Raw genomic sequence first — 22,149 nt, forward strand, 5'->3', positions numbered from 1 at the left:
GCAGGGCCCTGCAGGGTGTAACTGGAGCTACGACTAAGGCAAGGCTTTCTGCACAAGCCGCCTTTCAGAGACAAGCCGGAGCAAACAGTGAGAGAAGCACACAGGGGGGTAATGATCACTGGAGCACAACTGATTTTCCAAAAGCACTAGCATCTGATGAAAATAAAGCAGCACTTTATACCCTCACAATTTTTCTTCCTGGCATTTTAATGCAAAAATCTTATTTCCCATCTTTTAGGGAACACCTAGCAGAGAAATGCTTTTAATTGTTAAGTGGTGCTGAAGACCCGGCTGGTTTGGACAGAAAAATGTTTTCCATGGTGCCATAAAAAAAAAAAAAAAAAAAAAAAGGCAACAAAAACCAACAAAACCCAAAACCAAACCACAAATCCATTCCCAAAATCAAAAGGGCACAGAGGGATGAACACAAGGCTGCACTCTGGAGCAAGCCATCAATTTTCTCTGAGGTTCGTGCTTTGCTGCACCATCCCAAGAGCAATGCCTGGCCCCTTGATCTCGAGGCCACGTGACACAAGCAGAAAAGCACGTCAGCCCAGCCAGATCCTGGAGACTTTAATGCTCAGTGGGCTAATTCATTGAAAACTTGCAATGAGCAGTCAAGCAGCAAGAGGTGGGGAACCTGCCTTAGAAATGCATTAACCCACTGTATATCCTGCAATAGCTGCACCAAGTACTGAGTGTGTGGGGAATACTGAGGGATGCCACCTTACAATTACCTTATTTAACCTCTTATTTAGTCCAAGGTACTTGCACAGACTGGAGCTTCACTGTGGGATCTGTCTATGGCTTGGCCTGAAATATCAGGTGGGGGAACTGAAGCAGGCTGCCCCCAGCTGTTCCTCCATCACCCCTGCTATGTCACACACAGCTTGTGGAAAAACTTGCTTCTCCCATCTCCTTTACCTCTCTCAAAGATAAGCACCCTCCAGCTTCTCTCAGCATAAAACTTTTACTCCAGTTCAATGCCAGATATTCGCAACTGCCCCCTCAATCCCTGCCTGAGAAAATTTTGGGGCTGACTGTGAAATGCAGGTAAAGAAGCAATATAAAAAGGCTTGTTTTGATCCATTTTCACTCTGATTTCCATGCTGTAACACCTCACTACCATCCCGTCTCTACCAGGGTCCAAAAAGCCTTCAGTCACTGCTCCATGTCCAGCAACAGGAAATGGAGTTTCTACACTAATTCACCTGAGCACCAGGACTAATCTGAAAACAAGTCTCCAACACTCAGTGATCAGGTTTTCCAGCCTTCTCCTGCCACCTCCCTTTCACCGTGAACCCGGAGTTTAAATGAATTCTGAAAAATACAATGCAAAACCCATGCAGATCCTGCATGTTTGTGCAGGATCTTTTCTCTCAGATTTCTTCCAGTTTCTGCTCAAAGCTGCACTCAGTCACCAAGCAATGATTTCCCCCTGATGTTACAGGGAGGACTAAAATTTGTAGAGAACTTCAGCAAATATTACACTTTTACTGCAACAGGACTTAATACAAGTACGTTTTATTTCTTTATTATATAGATTAGCCTGGTAGATAGCAACCTGTAAAATGTTTCCCATTTACTCTTACAATAACAAGTTATTTTCCTTCTGCAAAATTACCTATGCCACGCACAAAGGAACTGAGTAGATACAGCAGATGCAGTTTCAAAGTCAAAGCTAGCAAACCCTGTTTAAAATAATTCTTACAGTCATGTGTGAGCATATAGAAACATATACTGAGCACCCTGGAGCTCCCCTTGATCCACATGCAGGAGATCTGCATTTTTAAGCCTAGTTTTCATTGAAAATCATTGAATATCCCACGGCATGCTGGTTTTGGAATAGCTCTGGCAAGTTTACTGTAGCAGATAGGCACATGGGATTTAATGGCATTTTCCTTCAGCCATAAAAAAATGAGCTATTTTATCTTTCATAAACCCCCTGGCACCAGTGTCAAAATCTCTTTGAGGGCTTGTTCTTCCAACTTTTTTCTTGTTCCACTGGGCTTTCTGGCTGCTTTTGAAAATAAACACATCCGCCATTTACATAGGACAAGTTGTAAGGCGACATGAAAGAGCTGCCTCCGAGTTGCCTAACGGAGTGAGACGATGGGATACCACTGAGCTGAGTTCAAAGGTTTGATTATTCAAAGAGTCAACTCGGTAATGAGCTCCAGCAATCATGATCACCATGCTAACACCACCCAGTTTTTCACCAGGAAGCACCACTTGCCAATTTTGCTCACACAACCGTGTGCTTCAAAAACCAAGTTAATTGGTAAGGAGGTAAAGAACAGGGGATCAGGATCATTTACATATAAATGATTCTCAAATACAAGCAAAACCATGAAGAGACTGCAACCTGTGTAAAAGCACCTAAATCCCGCAGTACAGAACAGAGATCAAACCTCCAGATTAACTCAGGCTGCCAATAAACTGAGAATTTTTAACCTGGGGGAAAGCAGCGCTGCAGCACTGCTTCAACAGAGGGATTCTTCAAACAGTGTTTCACAAGACAATTTTTACTCCAAGACAAGCATCTTTAAAAAACTCCAACACTGCTACAACTAGAAATGTAGAAACTTAATTATTTTATTTTCACTGTTTATTTTACCATGCATTGCCACATCAAGCTGTTAAAAGTTTTTGGATAAGACTCAGTTTTTATTCCTTACAAATCCAAGACTTTGCTGACTCTGATTCTTTGCTGACATGAAGCACAGCACTGGGATAGGAATTTTCAGTGCTCCCAAGAAGGCAATTTATGGCTGTGGAAACATTTCTTCCCCAGAAACACCCCAAAGTGATACTTCACTTTTTTCTTTCCTGCTCTATCTAGAGAGCTGGCAGTAATAGCAGAAGACTAAGTTTTGCCATCATTCAGAGTAAAGCTGCAGCCATAAAAAAAACCAAACCCCAAAACATTTCCAGCGTCCACAAGGGAGCAATTGCAACTCCCAGAGGAGCCTCTCTCTACTCAGGGCACATTTGACTAGCAAGAAAATAGAAATTTTTAGGTTTTTCCCTTCTCTCTTTTATTTCCCAACCTCCTCATAGAGCTCAGGCTTGTGGAGGCAGATTTTTGCTTTGTGGAAGGAAAATCATGATAGAGATTTGCTCATAGGGAAAAAATCTCATATAAATAATGGACTGTCTTTTCCCCCATTTCTCTCTGTTCCCCCTTCCTGAAGTGGTGACATGACAAGTGACCAGCACTTTGTATTTGTCATGAAGAAACTCCACCACATGTCATATAACCACAACGTAGTTCGATGCTCTGCTCACCTCGTCCTGGTGCTCCCAGACATAGGAGACTGCTTTCCCAAATGACTCTGACTAGTGTTTTCCTATCACAAAAGCAGCTTTGATTGCAAGAAAGGCTATTTGCTACCTTTTCTCTCATTTTTCTTAAATTTTGGCACGTAAATCTCCAGCCAATAACCCGGTGTACTCAATAATACTTAATCAGAGATGATATGCACTTTCTGTCCCATGAGTGAAGATAACTAGGTGCCCCTTGAGCAGAAATTGCTGAGAGGATTTCCTGGGTGAGGCTCCCTGGCTTTGGTGGGGTAAGGGATGACAGGAGACATCCATCAAGCTGTCCCCCTGGGGTCACAATCCAAAGGTTCAGCCTGCAGGCTGCGTGCTACGAGCCAGCACTTGCTCACGTAATTGGAAGGAGATGCTGCACTCCAAGTTCCACGCTCAAGGTCCAAGCAAACCACGATGACTTCACTCTCTGGCGAGTCCTGCATTCCTGAGCCTGACACTCAAGGAGAAGGGATGGGGTGCTGGCAGCCAGGAGGCCCTGCCTGCTCCCTGTGCTCCACCTAAAGCAGGGCAGGACCAAGTGAGGTACAACTAATCCAGCAGCCTAACAGCAGCAATGCCAGCATTCTCTTGAGCACGTCCAGACTTCATTATTTACACATGCTGCTGCTGCATGAAGGTAAATGGAGCACTGAAGGAGTCGAGGAGGCTGCAAGAAGCACAAAATCTGGAGGTCCCTCCCTTTCCTCCCTCCCTGTAGTTTTTGCCCTTTTCATATTTGGCGACCACCTTCTTTGCTTACAGCATCCCTTTTATCATTTCTTCCACTGAAAGATGGTGTAAGTTGTATTTACATAGCAAATAAGAAGGTTTAGGCATGCGTTGAAAGAAGCATCACAAAACCCCACAAACCAAATACAACTGGAGGATTATATCACAGCTGTTTTTCTCTTCCCTGTCACATAAATGCATCTCATGGGAATTAATTTTCTACAGGCATTTTCAAACACATTTCAGAACATCTTCTGAAACTCCTTAGAAAAACAGTAATATTTGAAAGTAAATATATTCCCACTTTCTTTTCCCTTTTTTTTTTGTTTTCGTGTGGTTTTTTTTTTCAAAGAACTCCACGTGAGGTAATAGAAGAGGATGATGAAAAGAAGCACCTACACAGACAGCACCAACTCATTGACACACTGTTGGATTGCAAAGTGACACTGAGCCTATGTTAAAGACATCACCCTGCAAAACCTTCTCATGGTAAATGTCTGCTGGAAGACCAAAAGCCACATGCTGGTGCCACTCCAGAGCTGCGAGCCAGGGAACCGACAAGGTGAGATTAGCCCCTAAATTATGTACAGCTCCTTCCACGTGTTTGAGAGCAACTATGATTTATTTTTACTGCAGGCGAAGGCCAAGTCGGCCTCACATCAAACATCTGAACAGTTCTCCCCTCTGCTCACACATGCCATTATTTTGGGAAGCTGAGCCAGAATCCTGCGTGTGAACGTAAGTTCACACGCTGCTTTTGGGGAAGTTGGGATTGTGGAGCTTTATTTACTGACACTGACAAAAGGCTTGCAAAACCCATTGATGGAAAGATTACATATGCAGTGGCCCCAGAGTGCTCAACGTGGCACGTTGTCTTCACCAACACAACTGCACACAGCCCTGTGCTGTGAAAAAGGCACATCAAGTATGATACACAGCTCTTCCTTTTCCTGCCTCTTAACTAACACAAGGGAACGAGGGAAAGCAGAGGAGGATGCTGCATCTGAGAGATCTGAGAGAAGGAACAGCCATTCCCTTGTGGACAGCTGACAAATGGAAAAATCACTTCCTGGATTTTCTTTTTTTCCTATTTCTTCTAGCAGGGGATCAGTTTTTGTGTCCCCAAGGCTACTCTGCCCACATATGAGTGCTCTGCTGGGCTCGTGCAGATGCTGCAATGGATATGGGCCATATGCTGAGTTCCAGTGCTGAGAGGAAGCCTACAGCAGCAGTCCAAGACATGGTGCGGACTCGGTTGTTTCAAGGCACTTCAAGTTGGAATCACTTAACACGCTGGGACTTTCCTCTGAGTCTCAGTCTCAGCACTTAACATAAACAACCAAGAATGAGAGCCAAAGTGGGAGAAATCAGCACAACAGGCTCAAACTCACTCAAACTGCCCCAGCTCGTCCTTTTCACTGCAGCACCACTCTCAGCAATACACCCAAAAAGCCACTGAATGCACCCATTTTCAACAGGCAAAAGGTATGCAGACCAGAACCCTTTTGACTCAAAACTCTGCATTTCTGACAATGATCAACAGTTCATTCCACATGCTGGATTGCTACAGAAAGGCTGTTCTGTCAAAAACACTGTCAGTATTATTGCAAATTTCTAGGTTTTGCCTGAAAAAAATAAGAACCCAAACAGCAGCCTGACTGCATTTTCGTGAAATATCAACTTTTATGCTTCTGTAGGACTTTTGTGGGGGTGTGCATATGTCAGCACTTAATACTTTTTCTGTCTCCAAACAGCTCTTAATGTCAGGTCCCCAATTTAGCTGTCATTTGAATAAAAGAAGATACTTCTTTATTTTCTTCTTTTTTTTTCTCTCTGACCCATTCTTCTCCAAGAAACTGGATCCTGCTAAAAATACGCAACTTCAGAGAAATCAGACAAAATTTTAACTGTTATTTTACAGCACATATCTAGCAACACCATGAGATGAATGGGTACAGTACAGGAGCACCACCTGTTGTCTTCACCATGGTCCTCTTCTATCAGAAGACAATTCCTAAAGTCTCTGGTTTCCTGCCCAGGACCTCTGCCAAATCCACCTTTGTGAACCTCTAGTACCCTCTGGCAACCATGCACTGAGGGTATTAAAGCCTTATTGCTTGTTCCAGACTTTGCAACTGATTCTGAATGCAGAAATTTACCTGGACCATTGTGCACAAGACACAAAAGAATTGAGCATTTCTTTCAACATCATGCTGTAATGCTCTTAGAAATGCACATGAACTATGCCCATAGGAAAAGATTACAGAAGAGATGATCTAATAGACAGTAGATCAGGATTTATTATAAATGGACAAATCTAATAGTTTTTAGAGTTCAGTTCAAGGGCTATTTTTAGGCACTCTAGCTTCAATTCACTCTGGTTCTCAAAAATACTGTCAGATGTGGTTGCAGTTACTTTGAATTTCTGGATTTGGATGGATAAAATCTTATTTTCTTTTTTTTTTTTTTTCCAATCCACATGTGGCTTCACACAGGGGAAAAAAAGAAGCATACAATCTTTTTTTTTAAGGACATACCAGCTGTGTGTTATTACTGGATGTATGAAGTGAACTTCTAACCTCCTAAACAATCACTGTCCCTTGGCATGATTCACATCCATCAGAGCCAGTGGTGCAGATCTTATGCACTGTCTTCCAACCCGAATCCTTCAAACTCCATTAAAGAGAAGCCTGGAAGGAATTCCCCAGTATCCCATTGTTAGAGAAATCACTTTTGATTTGAGTAACAGGTGCTGTCAGTTTTTCATTCAGACCACATTAGGGTGCAGACACGTGAGCACTGCATATTCAAAGCTTTAAGAGATTTATTGGAGGCTCAGACTGCCAGCTTTTTGGGAGTTTTTTATCTTTTAATTAATTAAACCATGTATGCTCTATCCATGCATGCTGAAACATACCTTTTAGTTTCTAGGCATAAAAAGCAAATGTGTAGCTGGTAAGAGAGAAACCATATTTTTTCCATCTGTATGGCAACGGATGCAGCTTCATCTAATGCATGTTTCCCACTTTTTGCCTGCACTTCTCCATCTTTAATTGAACAAGTTGTGTGCACTGTGCAGAGGCAGTGCCAGATGGAGCCAGTCTCTCTCCAGCAGTTCTCCACCTCTGCATTTGCAAAGAATGGAATCGAGTGCAGGAATCATAAAGTGACTGTTCACGCCCCAGCATTTTCTCATCTACCCAATCAATGTGACGAGTCCTTTGCAGCCAGGCAGTCAGCTTATACCACTGTCCAAAACATTTCTTCAGTTGCAAGCTACAAACACAACTCAATAAAAGAAAACCATCATCTTCAAATAGTCTCTGTTCAACTGTGTGTGTAATATCTCCAATCTAGATGTTAGTCAGCAAGATGGCCAATTGCATTCAGACAAATGCCTTGGACTTTCTTAAACATATCATAATCTGCCTGTGAAATGGCTGGTTAGTTGCTTTCCAATTTGTGAAATGGTTCAAATGCTGTAAATAAAAAAGAAATTGGACAGCTTTCAAAAAGGACAGATTAGACTTTTCAATTCTCAGTATTCTGTGCTTCCAAGCTACACTCCTGTGATCTCTGTAGTAATATTCAGAACCTGATTGTGTTATGCTGCTACCTTGAGGAAGAGGACACAGTACAGTTGAGCCCAAGGAGGCACTGGAACTACAAGAAATCAGCTGGAACTACAAGAAATCAGCTCCCTGGCCCCACAGCTCACATGTGTGCAAGGGGTGTCAGGGAGAGATGGATGAAAATTTGCTTGGTGCCACTTCCTCCTGTCCAGCCTGGCAGATTGAAAGCAAAAAGGCTGCTCTTTGCATTATAATTCACCTCCCTTTGTACCACTATCCCTTGGCCCCAGCTTCTCTGGGGCTCAGGATTTGAGGTGCCTCTTGTATTCCTGTACTGGGCTTCCAAATCAGCCCCAATGTCCAGTGTCTTAAGTGCAAACACATTCTGAGGGTGGGCTGGTCAGCTGAAATCAAAACAAGGAAAAGGAATAAACCATATCAAAGGTGCAGTTCCAGCTAATCACAGCCTTCTTCCTCTAACCCATGTTAGGATTGACTTCATTGGCATGCAGATCATATTGCATTCCCAGACACGAGCTGGAGACCTGACAGCAGGCTCTGCTGGCTGTGCAGTACATGTTACATCCATAGTCTAGAGCAACAGGGTTATAAACCTGCCAGCACAACCTCACCTTATGCCTTTCACTAAACCCATCTATTTCCTCCTCTTGCTACCCACTAGCTATTTCAAACCTGTTTTAAAATCCAAAATCCATCTCTAAAGCCACCAAAGGTGCTTCCTCTCTGCAGGGCATTTGCTCTGCTCAGTCTCTGACTGCATTGGCTTCTATTTTATTTATTTTTTCCATTTACTCTTGTTCGTGTGAGGAAACCAGCCTGAACTGTGGAGAGAACTGACCACTGAAAACACCAGAAATACAGAAATTGTGAGAAAGGCTGTCTTTCCTCATCCTTAGAGCATGTCCTGGTGCACCTTGGTATGGATGTGCTGTCAAGACCCCTCCTGAAAATCAGAGGGCAGGCACAGCTTCAGGCCTCTTGGCCACATCTTGGTTTGGAGCTCAGATTAGTTCAATCCTGTCCCCAAATTTAGCAGTGGCTTGCTTTCTACCCCTGGAGACACAGATGGAAAGGAGGGAGAGAAGAAAGAATCCTATGCTAAAAAAACAACTTGGCATAAACCAATCCTAGGAAGCTGACAAAACTCCCTTGTAAGAACGTCAATATTCAGCTACTTTCAGAAATAAAGCAGTTTCCCTGAAAAAAACCATAAAATGCTGCTCAGCTCCCTTTCTAAACTCTTTATCACTTATGTAGAAACGTCAATATATTGTAAAGCTCAATTCTAATAGCTGTATTCATCCTGGCTCAGGGATCTGCCTAAACAATGCTTAACTACAGCACTGGTGTCTAAATTTGTTTTATAGATATCTGACTTATGCAGAGGGCTCCAACAACGAGAGCACCATTAATATTATGAAAAACACATTTACTTCAGCAAAGCAGATTTATAACAAATAAATAAACAGTGCCAGGGTGTTTTAAGGTGAAATGAACTGGGTAGCACTTTCAGGGATCTCCAGTTTTCCTAACAGACTCGAGTACAGGACACAGGCAGCTTGGTGCACTGTCCATGCTGATACCCTAAAATGCCTGGCACGCAAGCAGCTCTCACCCATGTCCCAGAGGCTAATTTTTCATTTGAGGGAGGTCACTGAGGTGCTGGTAGCAATGGTGAATATTCATTCATATGCTCAGCATCTCAGATCTCCACCCTAAAGGCTCCAGAGCCAGAGGCATTGCCATGGCCAGTCATCTCAGCTGAAAAGTCACAGCAGAAACCCAAGAGGCAGGAAGGAACAAGCTCCAAAACATCAGAAAAGGAGGTTTTCCCTAGGAAATTTTTCTCAGAAACATTAAGGGCTACCAGCTCTCATGAAGTCAGCTTTTGGCTGAGCTGTAGTTTCAGACTCTTAGCCGAGGGGCTGATGACAAGATGACAATACATAATCCCAGGATGGAAAAACTTTCAACATTGATTTGTAGCTTTACATCTGTCACCCTTCAGGTTATTCTTCTTAATGGATAGCTCAAACCAGCACATTGCAAGGTCAGCATGTTTTCTTGTGTGAAGCCAAAGAATATACCCATTGACCTTTTAAGAATCAGAATTGAGCCTACAAAAGAGAAAAAACATTAAAAACTTACAAGAAAGTGAATAGGAGTAGTGAAAAGCAAGTATTTTAGGTCAAAGTTGTATGCCTGCTTCCCCAGGTTTGGCATGAGGTTTTTACATACAGTCATATGCTAAAATTTACATGCCCAGGGGAATTACTGGTCCAAACCAGAGGCACCAAATGCACAGAAGAATGTCCAGGTGCTTCTGTGCCAGATTAGGGATTTTCCATAATGTACTCTTGGCCTGGAAGCCTAAACTGCACCTGATCCACTTGGGCTACCAACAAAAGCATTGCAAATCCTCACAAGCAACAGCAGAATCTCAGTAAGTTAAGAACAGGCAGAAAAAAAATTAAATAGGATGACACAGAAAAGAAAAAAGCAAATTGCATCCTTTAGAGATTTTTAAACTGTGTAATCTCCTTGCCTTTTTATAATATATACATCCATAAAATGAAGTACCTGATGTCACTGCAAAGCATAAATTTCATACTTTGAACAAAAGAATGATTTCTCTCATAAGGAAAAAAAATACACATATTCCACATGTGAAAAAAGAGAGAGAGGAGAGACAAAGAAAATCTGACCTGGTCCAATTCACATGCCTTAAAAACATAACTGCTAAATAGCTACATTTGTTTTATAGACAAACACAGACATACAGACTTAACTAAATGTGAATGCATTTCCATCAGACAGCACAATTCAAAAGCATAACAGAAAAGCAGGAGGGGAAAAAGTAGACAAGCAGAATGTATTCAATTCTGAAATACAGCAGAGATGCATATATCCTTACAGATGTTTTCTTACTTTCAATCTAGGATAAAACTACTGCTACAGTGCATGGCCAAAGAGCTGCTATATGCTTCTAGCACACAGCCTAAACCTCATTTTACAGCTCTCACAGGTAGCATAAAACAAATGCACCAGTCTACAGTGATTATTAGTTTTCCTTCTCTTCAATATCAAATATGTTCAAATGTTTTTGTTTTGTAAATTTTTTACAGCAGACCACTTAGTCCATGTGTTGAGACCTGTAATGTTATTAGCCCTGAGCCTTTCAAATTCCATGCATGCATCAAGAAGTTTCATGAATTTATAGGGAAGAAGTATATTAGTTTTTCTAGTCATTGCAGTGCTTCACAGGTACTAAAAAACTCAAAAGCCCTAATATTTTACATTATCCAGCCAGAACTCTCATTTTGTAATAATACCAACCAAAAATCTAGCTCACTTATGTCATCAAAAGCAACTCTTCTTCCATTATCTTAAATATAAATGAGAAAAACCATACAGCTGAAGCAGACAGAATAATTTATAATGAGAGGAGATCTGTCATGCCAGTAATACTAGAAAAAATTGAGCATAACCTTGAACTCATTTGGAATTGAAGGAGAAAACAGACTTTCTAGTGTGGTGGTCAGGCTCAAGATGAAAAGGGAGGAAGAAGGTGACCTGTGATAGTTCTTCATGGTCAGCACTAAGCAAGTCAAGAAATGCTTAAACTTTTAAATAAAGACTAGGCATATTTTGTTGCTTTTTCCTCTTTAGAGGCTAGAGCCTAAATGACCATGGATCAGACATGGCATTCATTGGCATGGCATTCAACCTGGAGATGGCTCAGCAAAATACAAATTCCAAGTGTAGGCACTACAGTGGCAAGCAGCTCATCCACTATGTTTAGCTGCCACAGAGATTGTTCCAAGGCAGAGAGAAATGTGGTTTTACTTGAAGAAAAAGGGAGAGACTTGATTTAGGAAGCTGAGTCAGCCAGTTTACAGACAATAAAAGGTAGCATCAAAAGCCATTCAATTTGTCCAAGACCCCAGATGCTCTTTGGAGGTGCAGGAGCCTACAGGTTGGTGCAATGTCACTGCCTTCAACATCTCCATGCCCGAGCCTCGGCTGAAAACTGTGCCATCCATCAGCAAGCAGCCTCTGACTTTGCAACCCCGAAAAGCTCAGTGTCTGTTACAGCACATCTCCAGGCTATAAAAGAAACTGCAAGCATCTCAACTATTTGCTTGTCTGTCCTTGGGGTGTTCACTTGGTGCTGGGGAAGGCTTAAGCCTTCCCACAGACAACCAGAAAATCCGGAACTACAACACAGATGCTAAGAACAGAGGGAAGAGGCAGGGGAAAACTGCACCTTAAACAGCCAACCCGATGTCCTTATTTCCTTCTCCTCCTGCAGAGGACATAATTCATCACAGTCCACAATACACTCCTGGGAAGTGCTGAGACGTGCCAAGGATTACAGTAAAAGAAGAGGTGGACAGGGAAGGCTTTGATCCTCCCGTGTTGTTGCATGAGGAAATTATTTGCTAATGCAGAAGAATGAGCCCTTCTTTCGATCCAGGTTATTCCATGAGGAATCTCCTTCTGCAAAGCCTGAAGCTCAGACAAGGTAATGGGCTTGAGGGACCAGCCTTCACATCTTCTGTGCCAAGCTCAGCATGTCCACGGTACACTTCTGAGCACAACATGCAACTCCCTAATCCTCTTGGCAGCAGCCACTCCTACAAGGTCAGTCCCCCTGGCCTACAAGATGCCTTTCCAAATTAAGCTGTTATTTTCCCTTATTAAACATCAGATTTGAGCTAAAACAGCATCACTGATTCAGTTAAACCCTCACTGTCTGCAGCTCTTGTTCAGAGCACAGCACACAGAAATCTCATAGAGACTGAGATGCCTGGTCAAACAGACTCCAGTGAGTTGTAACTAAGGGAGATGCAACTTTATTTTAGCAACATGAATCATTTCAGGTCCAGGGACAGCAATGTGAATCGTGCTTCCTGGCTAAGCTTTTGTCTTCAGTAATAGCAATGTGCATACTGCAGTGAAGACTCAAGAGAATCTCCAAGAGTGACCAACAGACATTGCTCCCTACCAGGGCACCCTGACCTGACACTTATTTGCCACATATAGCTTTCATCCACTGGCAGCTGCTGATTTATGTGAGGATAGGGATGTTTAGCTCCAAGAGGAGATGCTATCCACTGCCATTTACCATCTCTGAGGGAAATGGGTAGAAATTAGGAGGACAGTCAGCTCTAGATCCGGCCAGCTTTTAAACAAGACTAAGCAGTCACTGGATTTAAAATCTTCTAAGCAACACAGGATGAGTATGTTTTAATAAAAAAGAAACTTTAAGTGTGTGCAAAGAAAACCAAATAAAATGCATAAGGAAGGGACTGAATTTAAAAGTAGATATTAGATTTCTTTTCTCTCTTGCACGCAAAGCAAAGATTGTTCAAGGATGTTTAGCAATCTGTTTGGCACCTGAGGTGTGCAGGACTCCACTAGCAACATAACAGAATATTATCTGTCCATTTCTGTCACGCTGAGGCAAGCTCACGTTGTGGTGTCTGCCTAAATGAAAAACAAAACCATGACAGAACTGACCCAGGCCAGTCTGAGAGTATGCTGGATGGGATGGGGCAGAGATGAAGAAAAAGGGAAAGCAGAGGCAAAGGGTGTAAAATAAGAAAGAAGCCAAATGGAGTGGCCAAGCTGACTTAAAAATTCCTTCCCCCTACAATCAATTGTTGGGCCTTTCTAGGTTGCTTTTTCCTTTTTGATAGTATCTAAATCTTAAAACCAGCCTGACTGGATGAAAGCAGTACGAGTTAAGTCAGCGTTACTGAATATTTTTCCTTTGGAGACAAATTTCTTCGCAGGGATCCTCCAAGTGGTGAATGCAGTGTTATATTTCCTTCATCAGCCAACAGAAACATTGCAGTGGTGAGGCCAAGCCCTTGCAGGTGAGAGGATCTCTGCTGGAAATTCAGGCTAACATTCAGAAAACCTCCACTCTCCCTCTTATCCAGATTTCTGTCCCTGCACATCAAATAAAATCTCATTCGTGTGGAACCTGCCTTACAGCTCTCTGGGCATAGTGCTGGCCCACCTCCACTAAAAGGGATCTTAAATCTCTATTTTTAGCTCTTTTCCTCATCCCTGGTCAGTTCCAAAACTAACCCCTGCCTGTCCCACTTGTCATTGCCTACAGACCACTTCTACATCTGCCCCTTGGGTAATGAGCTGCTCCTTCCAGTTTGATTTCTCCATTGTCTTCCATTTGCCTTCCTTTCCCAGAAAAGGAAAGGGAACACATCCTCACATGGAGCTTTCCTCAGCCTCACGCCCACTTCTCAACTCTCTGTTCCCTTAACCCCAAAATGAAGGATTCTCTCAAGGTAAACAATTTTGGTTATCTCCTTTGCTTGACATCTGATGCTACCCCACGACCTCCCTCAAAGTCCAGTGGGCACAACTTGCAGTGTGGGGTGGCATCTTTCTGGCTGATGTGCCACATCCCAATGGTAATATTTGCTAAATCACCACTTTCTCTACCTTTGGAGAACCAGAACCAGCAGGGAACTGTTAAAGTCTGGTTGCAGGGTGGAAACTTCATTCATTTCCCCACACCCAGAACTGCCAGATGAACTACTTGTGTTTGTGTGGACCTGTTTATACTCTGTTTATACCTGTATACACTCTTCTTCCTCCTCCACAAAACAAACTACAATTAAAGTTAGCTGTATCTGATCAAACAGCACATGAAAAAGGACATCATAGTAGATTTGCACTCAGAACACCTATCTCATAACTGGCATTCTTTTAAAAGTTTGGGTTTTTTTAAATAGACAAATTGAACCAAAATTGATACCCATAAAAACATTTGCAATTTGACCTTCTACAAGTTATCTGTGCTCAATCAGAACTGCAGGCAAAAACCTGTTTTTTTCCAATGATAAGCAGGCATACTAGAAAAAAAAAGTATCCTATGAGACACAATTCTCTAATAGCCCAACTTGAAGTCAAGGGCATCCTTCCTAGGCCAGAATACATTTTATTGAACAAAACTTTCTAATTAATTGCTGACAATATAACAGCTGTGTCAGCAAAATTTTCAACACTGTCTGTCTCTCCTTGCCACTCTGCCATGCAGCAAGATGGAAGCACAACAAAGCCCTGATTAAACCTTCCTTGTTGCAGGGCATCCTCAGTTTTCTCAGTGAAATATGTGCTCAGTCCCTGCTGTCCTTGCTGGCTGAGGTTAGGCCATCTGCAGCAGGCGTGGAAATGGCATGAATGATGACAGGCAATGATTTAGCCAACATGACCCATCATTTGGGCAGCCAGTCAGAGACACAGATAATGATTAGTCTTACTGCATTCATGCACAGAAGCTTTAGGATGCAGCAGGAGCAGCTGGGTATTTATTCCAGGCCTACAGTCTTGGAGGCAGCATGAGGTGCGGGGGAAGAAAACATCACCACACACCTGGCAATATCACAGCATCCTCCAAGAGCTCTCAGGTAAAGAAAGGCTCATTTTATTACCAGGCTTGCAGGCCAAGGATGGAAAGAGCCATGGAGAGCTGAAGAAGTATTTGACCTCTGTGAAGTGAGACAGCTAGCCCCAAATGCTGTCCCTGAGAACATCAATAAGCTGAGACAGAGATGCGCCAAGGGAGAGAGAGTCAAGTGCGTGCTCCCTGTTGGAGCTTCTGCTCCATAGGTCAGTGAAGGAGCTTGTGAAGCAGAGACAAGTTTACTTGCTTTTCTTGTTTGCAATTAGTCCCTTTGAAGTGTTACAGTCCTAACCAAACAAAGAAAATTGCCTGGGCACAGAATATTGTGGAAACCACTGTCCCACTGAGAGCAAAACAGCAGGGGCGAGGCAAGGGGAATGGGCTGGGCTCAGTACAGACTGAGCCCTGTGCAGCCTGTGCCATTATGAGTGGGTCAGGCAGGACTTTGCAGACTTCCCTTTCTCTTCACTTTTGCACTTCATTATTTTCCCCATAGGAAAAAACAATGCAAACACAGTGGGTAAGACATTTAGGTCAGGACTTTCATAAACAGGATCCCGATGTTGGTCTCTGAACAAGTGACCTGATTTTTAAAAACACTAAGAAAGCAGTATCTCCCACTGCCTTAAACAAACACTGGCCTTTTGAGTATCAGGTTATTTAGGGGTCTCAACCTTACTTTCAAATCAAGTTTCGTATCATATCACAGGCTTAGTACTGACTCAAGAGTCCAATCTAACAAAGGGAGATCAGATCTAAGATGAACCCTAAAAAACTGAGACTCCCAATTCACTCAAGCCAGCTGGGAAATCCTGAGTGCACATTAGCAGGCAGTGATTGATGTATTGACATCACACCTCAAATACCTATAATATCCAGTAAACCACAAACATCCTCCTCATACACCTCCAGGAATGCTCAATTTCGCAAGGTGCTTTTCCTAATCTCTGTCTGAGGGTGTTCCTCTTCCTTGATGGCAGAGGGAGCACAGTGGATGGTTTAGCTCATCAAATTTTAAACAGCACAAGATGGCTTAAATCCCTCCCATGGCTTGCTACCTCTGTATGTGTCTCTTTGTATTTGCTGGACAGAATTAGAAGCAGGGATAGCCTTTATTACGGTCAAGTTAGATTACTGCTCGTGGTTAGAACAGTGTCTCAGGGCTAAGGAACATCTGCTCCAGATTTGCTTTGAAACACCCAAAGAGAGAGCCTGTGCTGCCCTGTTTCTCCCCACTCTCTGGCAGAGAGCCCTGCACCAGCCTACCTGTACCTTCTGCCTCCCACGTCACTGTTCGACTTCCAAACTGACTGTCTTTGGTGCTTGGGGGAAAAAGAAAATCATCTCCTTTCTTATCAGCTTTTGAACAAGTTTCACTGCTGGAAAAAGAATTTCTACCCACGTATTTGTGAATATAGAGGATGTACTCCATAAATCTCTAAAAAATACTATGTGAAATGGAGCATTGATGTGTTTTGCATCTGAACTGAGACTGACACTCTGAAGCATTTTGCTATGCCTTTTTACAATAAAAACTGTATCAATTATTAGCAATAATATAATACATGACTTAGGGACATGGAGTACCATGTACCAAACTTCTAACAAGGTAGTACATAGTCCCCAAAGCAGTACAGCTTTTATTTCTAGACTTACACTTAAGAGCCTAGCATGGATTTAACTCATTTCACAGCCAGAGACACAAACTTTTAAATCCTCATTTGCTCAACTTCCCAGCAGACAGAAAAAAAACCCAAAAAAAATCCACATGAACACCAGAAGATGAGGCAGGACTAACAGAAGCATCCAGCATTTCTCCCAAGCAGTGCTTATCTAACAACAGAGATCTGCCAACCTCAGGCCACATTACAGAGGAGAAGAGCATGTGAAATGCATTTTGCTATACAGCACAGAGAAAATGAAATAGTATATTAGGGAGCAAATGAAATAGTATATTAGGGATCAAATGCTGCAATAGAACAAGAATGATCCTGGTCTATCTCTGTGCCCCATCAGCTCAGCCCCAACAAGGGCTGAATCTGACTTAATCTTTCACACAAACACTGCCAAACATTGTTTCAATTGAAAAAGGCTTAAGGTGAGATTTACTTTTTTCCAGAGAAGTTCCTGCAACAGCCACTGTCAAGACTCTTGCACGCACTAAAAGATGACAGATACTAAATTATGAAGTCTGTTATATTTCTTTTCAAACACAAGTTTCTTGAAAAAGACTTGCATCATTCTAAATTTTAATTCAGCTCTTGTTTGTCTAAAACAGGCATCTTGTTCCTCTGCTGTAGTTGCTGATGTTTTCCTAATACTACACACAGACAAGTTGATATTTTTGTATACTTACGAAAAATAGACCAAGCTTTCTCAAATCCTTTTAGTGTTTGTCCCCTCCCTGCATCAGGAGCACATCCTAGTGACAAAAAGCTAAGCAGAGCTGAAGGTACAATGCTACAGACAAAGAGCAATAGGAAGGAAATCTGTAACAGAAATAAATTAGTCTCTTAATGAAAAAGGACCCTGTTTCTGAATAAATGTCCTCAAGAGGAAGGAAAATCTGCAATGAAAACATAAGTTGTATAAAACATAGCTAATTTGCTAAATTGCCTCAGAACAGACTGGTATTTTTTTCATGAAGATTTCCATGGTGATACCAGAGTTCCTCACATAAAGCACTCCAAAAGCCAATAATATAATATCTGCTGCTTTTACACCTCACTGAGACACCTGGCAGACAGCACTTCATGACCTATACTTGTCTTCCAGGTGCTGGAGGTGATGATTCAACTTTTTGGCTGTTTGATGAGAAGAGATTCGTGTCCAGTTCTTGCTATTTCCAGTTTTGTGATTTTTCTTTCAGCTGCCAACAAATTTTCAAACATATGATATGCCACAGATCTTGTGGCTTGGACTTCCTCCAGCACTTCACTAACATCTGCCAAATTCCTGTTAAATCCAACACTGGTTGATGAGCACTTTCCAATGGTGTGAAACTTAATGCAAGTAACTAGTGGAAGCTTGGGAGCAATTAAATTTTAATCAGAGGTAAGTTCAGTTTTCAGCATTTTGAGTTATCTCTAGTGTCTAAATAGCTAATATCTATAATAACCCTGCTCTCCTCTTGTGATCAGCAGCACGGAGCCAGAGAAAGGGAGAAAAATAACAGCTTAAGAAGTGCCCATCCCAAGAAAGCCACTCACCGTATTAATAACCTATGCAGTCTATCTCTCTGACATGCCATCTGTATTCCAAATTACTCAGTTCTGTTTTCCAGACAGGTCCAAGCATCTGGCCCTCTCCCAGCTGCCTCTCCTCAGCCTCCTGCCCAAGATGGGCTCTCATGCCCAGCCCTGTGAGCAGGCCTTTTGTCTCTCTGCTCTTCAGTGTGTCAGGCCAAAGGAGCAGGGCTAATATTCCTTTTGAAATCCCAGACAGCTTCCTTTCACCCTCCTTCCAGCACACACCAGGTCCCTGATTGTGAGGAAACCTGGCTTTTGCCTGGTTTCTTGGCTTCTCCCTCCAGCTGTGCCTGGAGCAGTGGGACACCCCCAACACTGCTCCAAATCCCTTCTCCCTGTGGGCTGTGAATTTACAGACCTGCTGCCAAAGTGTGCCTAATCCACAGCCTTCCCCATGCTTGTAAACATGCAGGACAGCACAATGCTTTCTCATAAAAGAAATCAAGCCTTTCTACTGCTTGGTAAGTGACACATGCAAGCTACAGTCCTTTTACTATACTGCCACAGTAGGCTCAAAGCTTTCCCACTGCTCTTCCAAGTTCAAAAATCCCGTTGCCAACCTAGAGCTATTCCTTTATGCACTCCAGCAGGACCAACATAGCAAGCAGAGCTTGGCACCTCCCAGGCTGTTCTTAATGGAAAATGTAAGCCCCAAAACAGAGCTTGGTGGCTGAGGTCTGGGAAGCATTCAGAGAAGTAGAAGGATCCCTGCAAAAGCCACTCTTTGGTATGAAATCTTTGTTAGACGGTGGCCACACCATCAGAGCCAAGCTTCAGGGAAGCACAAACACAGCAGTGGGCTCCCTGGCCTCAGATGGCTCCACAGAAAGCACAAGAGATAACAGAAGCTGGTGAATTTTTAAAATGTCTTTGTAAGTGAAAATATCCTAAACACCCTCAGCATGTGCAGCCTGGGGAAGTTAGATGAACAGCTGCCTGGAACTGAGCACTAATTCATCCATTTTGCTCTCTGTTAATGAATACAGACAATGGAAAATCAGTAGATGCAAAAACCCCACAATTTTTATGGATTTACAGACTGATTTTCTGTACCTCATCTAGTCATTTTTATGCCTGTGCAAAGTGATGGCACAGTTGGTATAAAGTACTACCAAATTATCATAGGGATATTTTTACTCTCCATTTCCACTGGTACGGCAAATGGCTACAGGTGTCAAAGGCAAAAGAAAATGTGCTTTTTAGCAGAGAAAAGGAATATTCAGAACAAAAAATGAAATGAATTTGCTATCCCCACTGCTGTCTCCAGATAACATGTGTGGATATGGACTGCTTTGTCTACAGAAAACCGTATTTACCTCTCTACCTCTGCCTCAAATGTTTCACATTTAAAGCAGTGTGCAACCACCAGGAGTTATTTAGAGAAAAGCAGGAGCATCAGTCCCAGCTGCAATGCTGTGTTGGAACAGTCTCTTTCACATTTCTTACCTGATAGGACATGCACCCTGCTGTGCATTTCCCATTCCTACATTACAGCCTGCAGCTCAAATCCACCTGGATTAGTGACGAACTGCACTGGGCTCAAGGGGGGATTGAGCACAGAGTGAACAAACCATGCTCTGACTTGCACAGCTTTTCCTGGATCCTGGTTGCAAATTTTTTTAACCAAAAAACACTGTGTAGGGTAAGAGAAACATCTTCATAAAGTCTGTGTGCAGCTATGAGACAATTTTCTTTTTTCAGTTAATGGCAAATTTTGAGACCACGGTTATTATGACAAGACAAATATTCCTATGTGCAAATGCAAAATCCCTTTGAAGCTGAATAAATACACCAAATCCCAAGTACTGCTAGGAAGAGGGAAGGGGAAATGTCATTTCCCGTCAGCCAGTGAGGATAATGCAGCCCAGCACAAAGCTATTACAGTATGCACAGTTGAATAAACTATCCCCCTTCAAAAAATATACACAGAAACTCCTCGCAATGCTTCGCAGACTTTTAAAAGCAAGAAGGCACCGGGAATCATCTGCTCTGACCTCTGTGGGAACCAGCTGGTACTGTTCCAGCCCCTGTGCCAAAAACTCAGGCTCTGGGGCTTGCATCACTGTCAGATTGGTCCAACTGCTGAATCTGCCTGCTGAGAAAGCAGTGACTCCCAGCCAGAAATTGGCTTGCCACCCTTTATCTTCGACAGGGGCACTCAGTGCACTGAGTTACTGCACACCTACGCCAGCTAAACCTCAGCATTATTAAGCAGAGCCCAACAGACTCACTATCGATCTCCTTCGGCGGCATTTCTGCACGCACACACACAAAATCCACAGACAAACAAGCAGCCCCACAGAAACTGTAGGTCAAGAACAGACAGACAAAATCTTCCCTTTAAAAAGCAGAGAAAATCCCACCACTCTTCCAGGTGAAATTAGCTGTGTCTATATTAGATATTGGAATGCAGTGAATACCGCCATCTCCAAAAAACCATGGCAACCTGAAAATCTGAGCAATTTTTTTTTCCTTTTTATTTCTTTCCCTTTTTTTTTTTTTTTTAAATGGTTCTTCACACTGCTGAAATTCCTGTGTTGTTTTTTACACAGTGTGGTGTGGTGTGGTGCCTCGGAGGCGCCAACATGGAACGTGGCTGCTGGATGAGCCATTAATAATTTCAGGGCTTTGGGAGATCTTGCACCATGTTTCTTTGGTTTTTTTCACTCAACTGCATTTAATCAAAGACTGCAGCTATTCCTCACTCGCAGCCAGTATATCCATCTGTGTGCATTCACCTTTGGAAGTTTTTTCCATCTAAGAAATAGTCACATCCAGCACTATGAGGTGTTTGGACAGCCCATTTTTAGTTTTGTTTTGGTTTTTTCCCCTAGTGCTATATAACTTCCTTTTCCCAATATTTTTTTTTTACCTTTGTCCACTTAAAGGTGAAATACCATCAAACAAAAGCCAAGCAACAACCTGCATTAGGGCAAGAGCCAGGACAGAGTAGCAATTTACAGCTCTCTGCCTGAAGCAAGGGTAGAGATTACTGCCATTTAAACCCACTTCCACCTTGCAATCTCCACCATTTCCTGCTACTTTGCAGCCTGGTGTATTAAAAACCAAGACACCAGAGCCGAGGTCTGACTTGAAGAGAAGCCCATCTCGTTCTGCTTGGGAATTACATCATATTTCAAGGCAATGTACATCTTGCTGTGGACAAAATTAAGTCCAATAAAACCAATTTCCGCTCTGACATTATTTAAACATGGCCACAATCAAATTGAGTAGAAAGCCAAATGAAAAACCCAAACACTAAAGTGATTTCATAGATGAAGGCTGAAAAGCTCCACTGATTTGAACCCCTCCTGCTAAAGACGGATGCCCTGCAGTATATTATGGTCTGTGCACTGTAAAATTCTGTGGATTTTTAGCTACACTCTTAATTTTAAGTGGATCATGTACACTCCCTTCTGCAACAGCGTAAATCCCACCATCCGATTATCTTTTCCTGTAATACCACACTTTTCAGAATAGCAGCACACCAGCATTGTGAATAACCCCCAACAAAAGAAATTTAAGGACAAAAGAAGCATTGAGGGATGCAGCCTCAATAACTACGCAGTGGTTCATTCTTGCTTGCGGCTGCTGCTGGAACTGTGTGAAGTTCCTCTGCCTTTTGAAAAGTGCTGCATGAAACACTCTCAGTTATCCAGTCAGTAATAGCAGCTTCTTTTTAGATTTCTGACAAACTGCATTGGTTTTTATTGGACACAGAGGAAAAAAAAGTCTTAGTATCTTTGGACCTAGTAAAAGTTGCTTATATGTTTGTTTCTTTATTCTTCACCCACCTAGCTGCCCACAGAAACTGCCCATCCCC

At 42.6% G+C, this 22,149-nt stretch overlaps 1 protein-coding gene across 17 annotated transcripts in view; it reads right to left on the bottom strand.

The window, feature by feature from the left end:
• The window catches only part of ADGRL3 (adhesion G protein-coupled receptor L3), a 490,221-nt gene that overhangs the window by 103,228 nt on the left and 364,844 nt on the right, over positions 1-22,149 (bottom strand). The window lies entirely within an intron of this gene.

This window comes from Melozone crissalis, unplaced genomic scaffold (genome assembly GCF_028551555.1).
Source record: "Melozone crissalis strain CALT ecotype California unplaced genomic scaffold, PUWL_Pcris_2 ptg000006l_1, whole genome shotgun sequence".
Taxonomy (NCBI): Eukaryota; Metazoa; Chordata; class Aves; order Passeriformes; family Passerellidae; genus Melozone; species Melozone crissalis.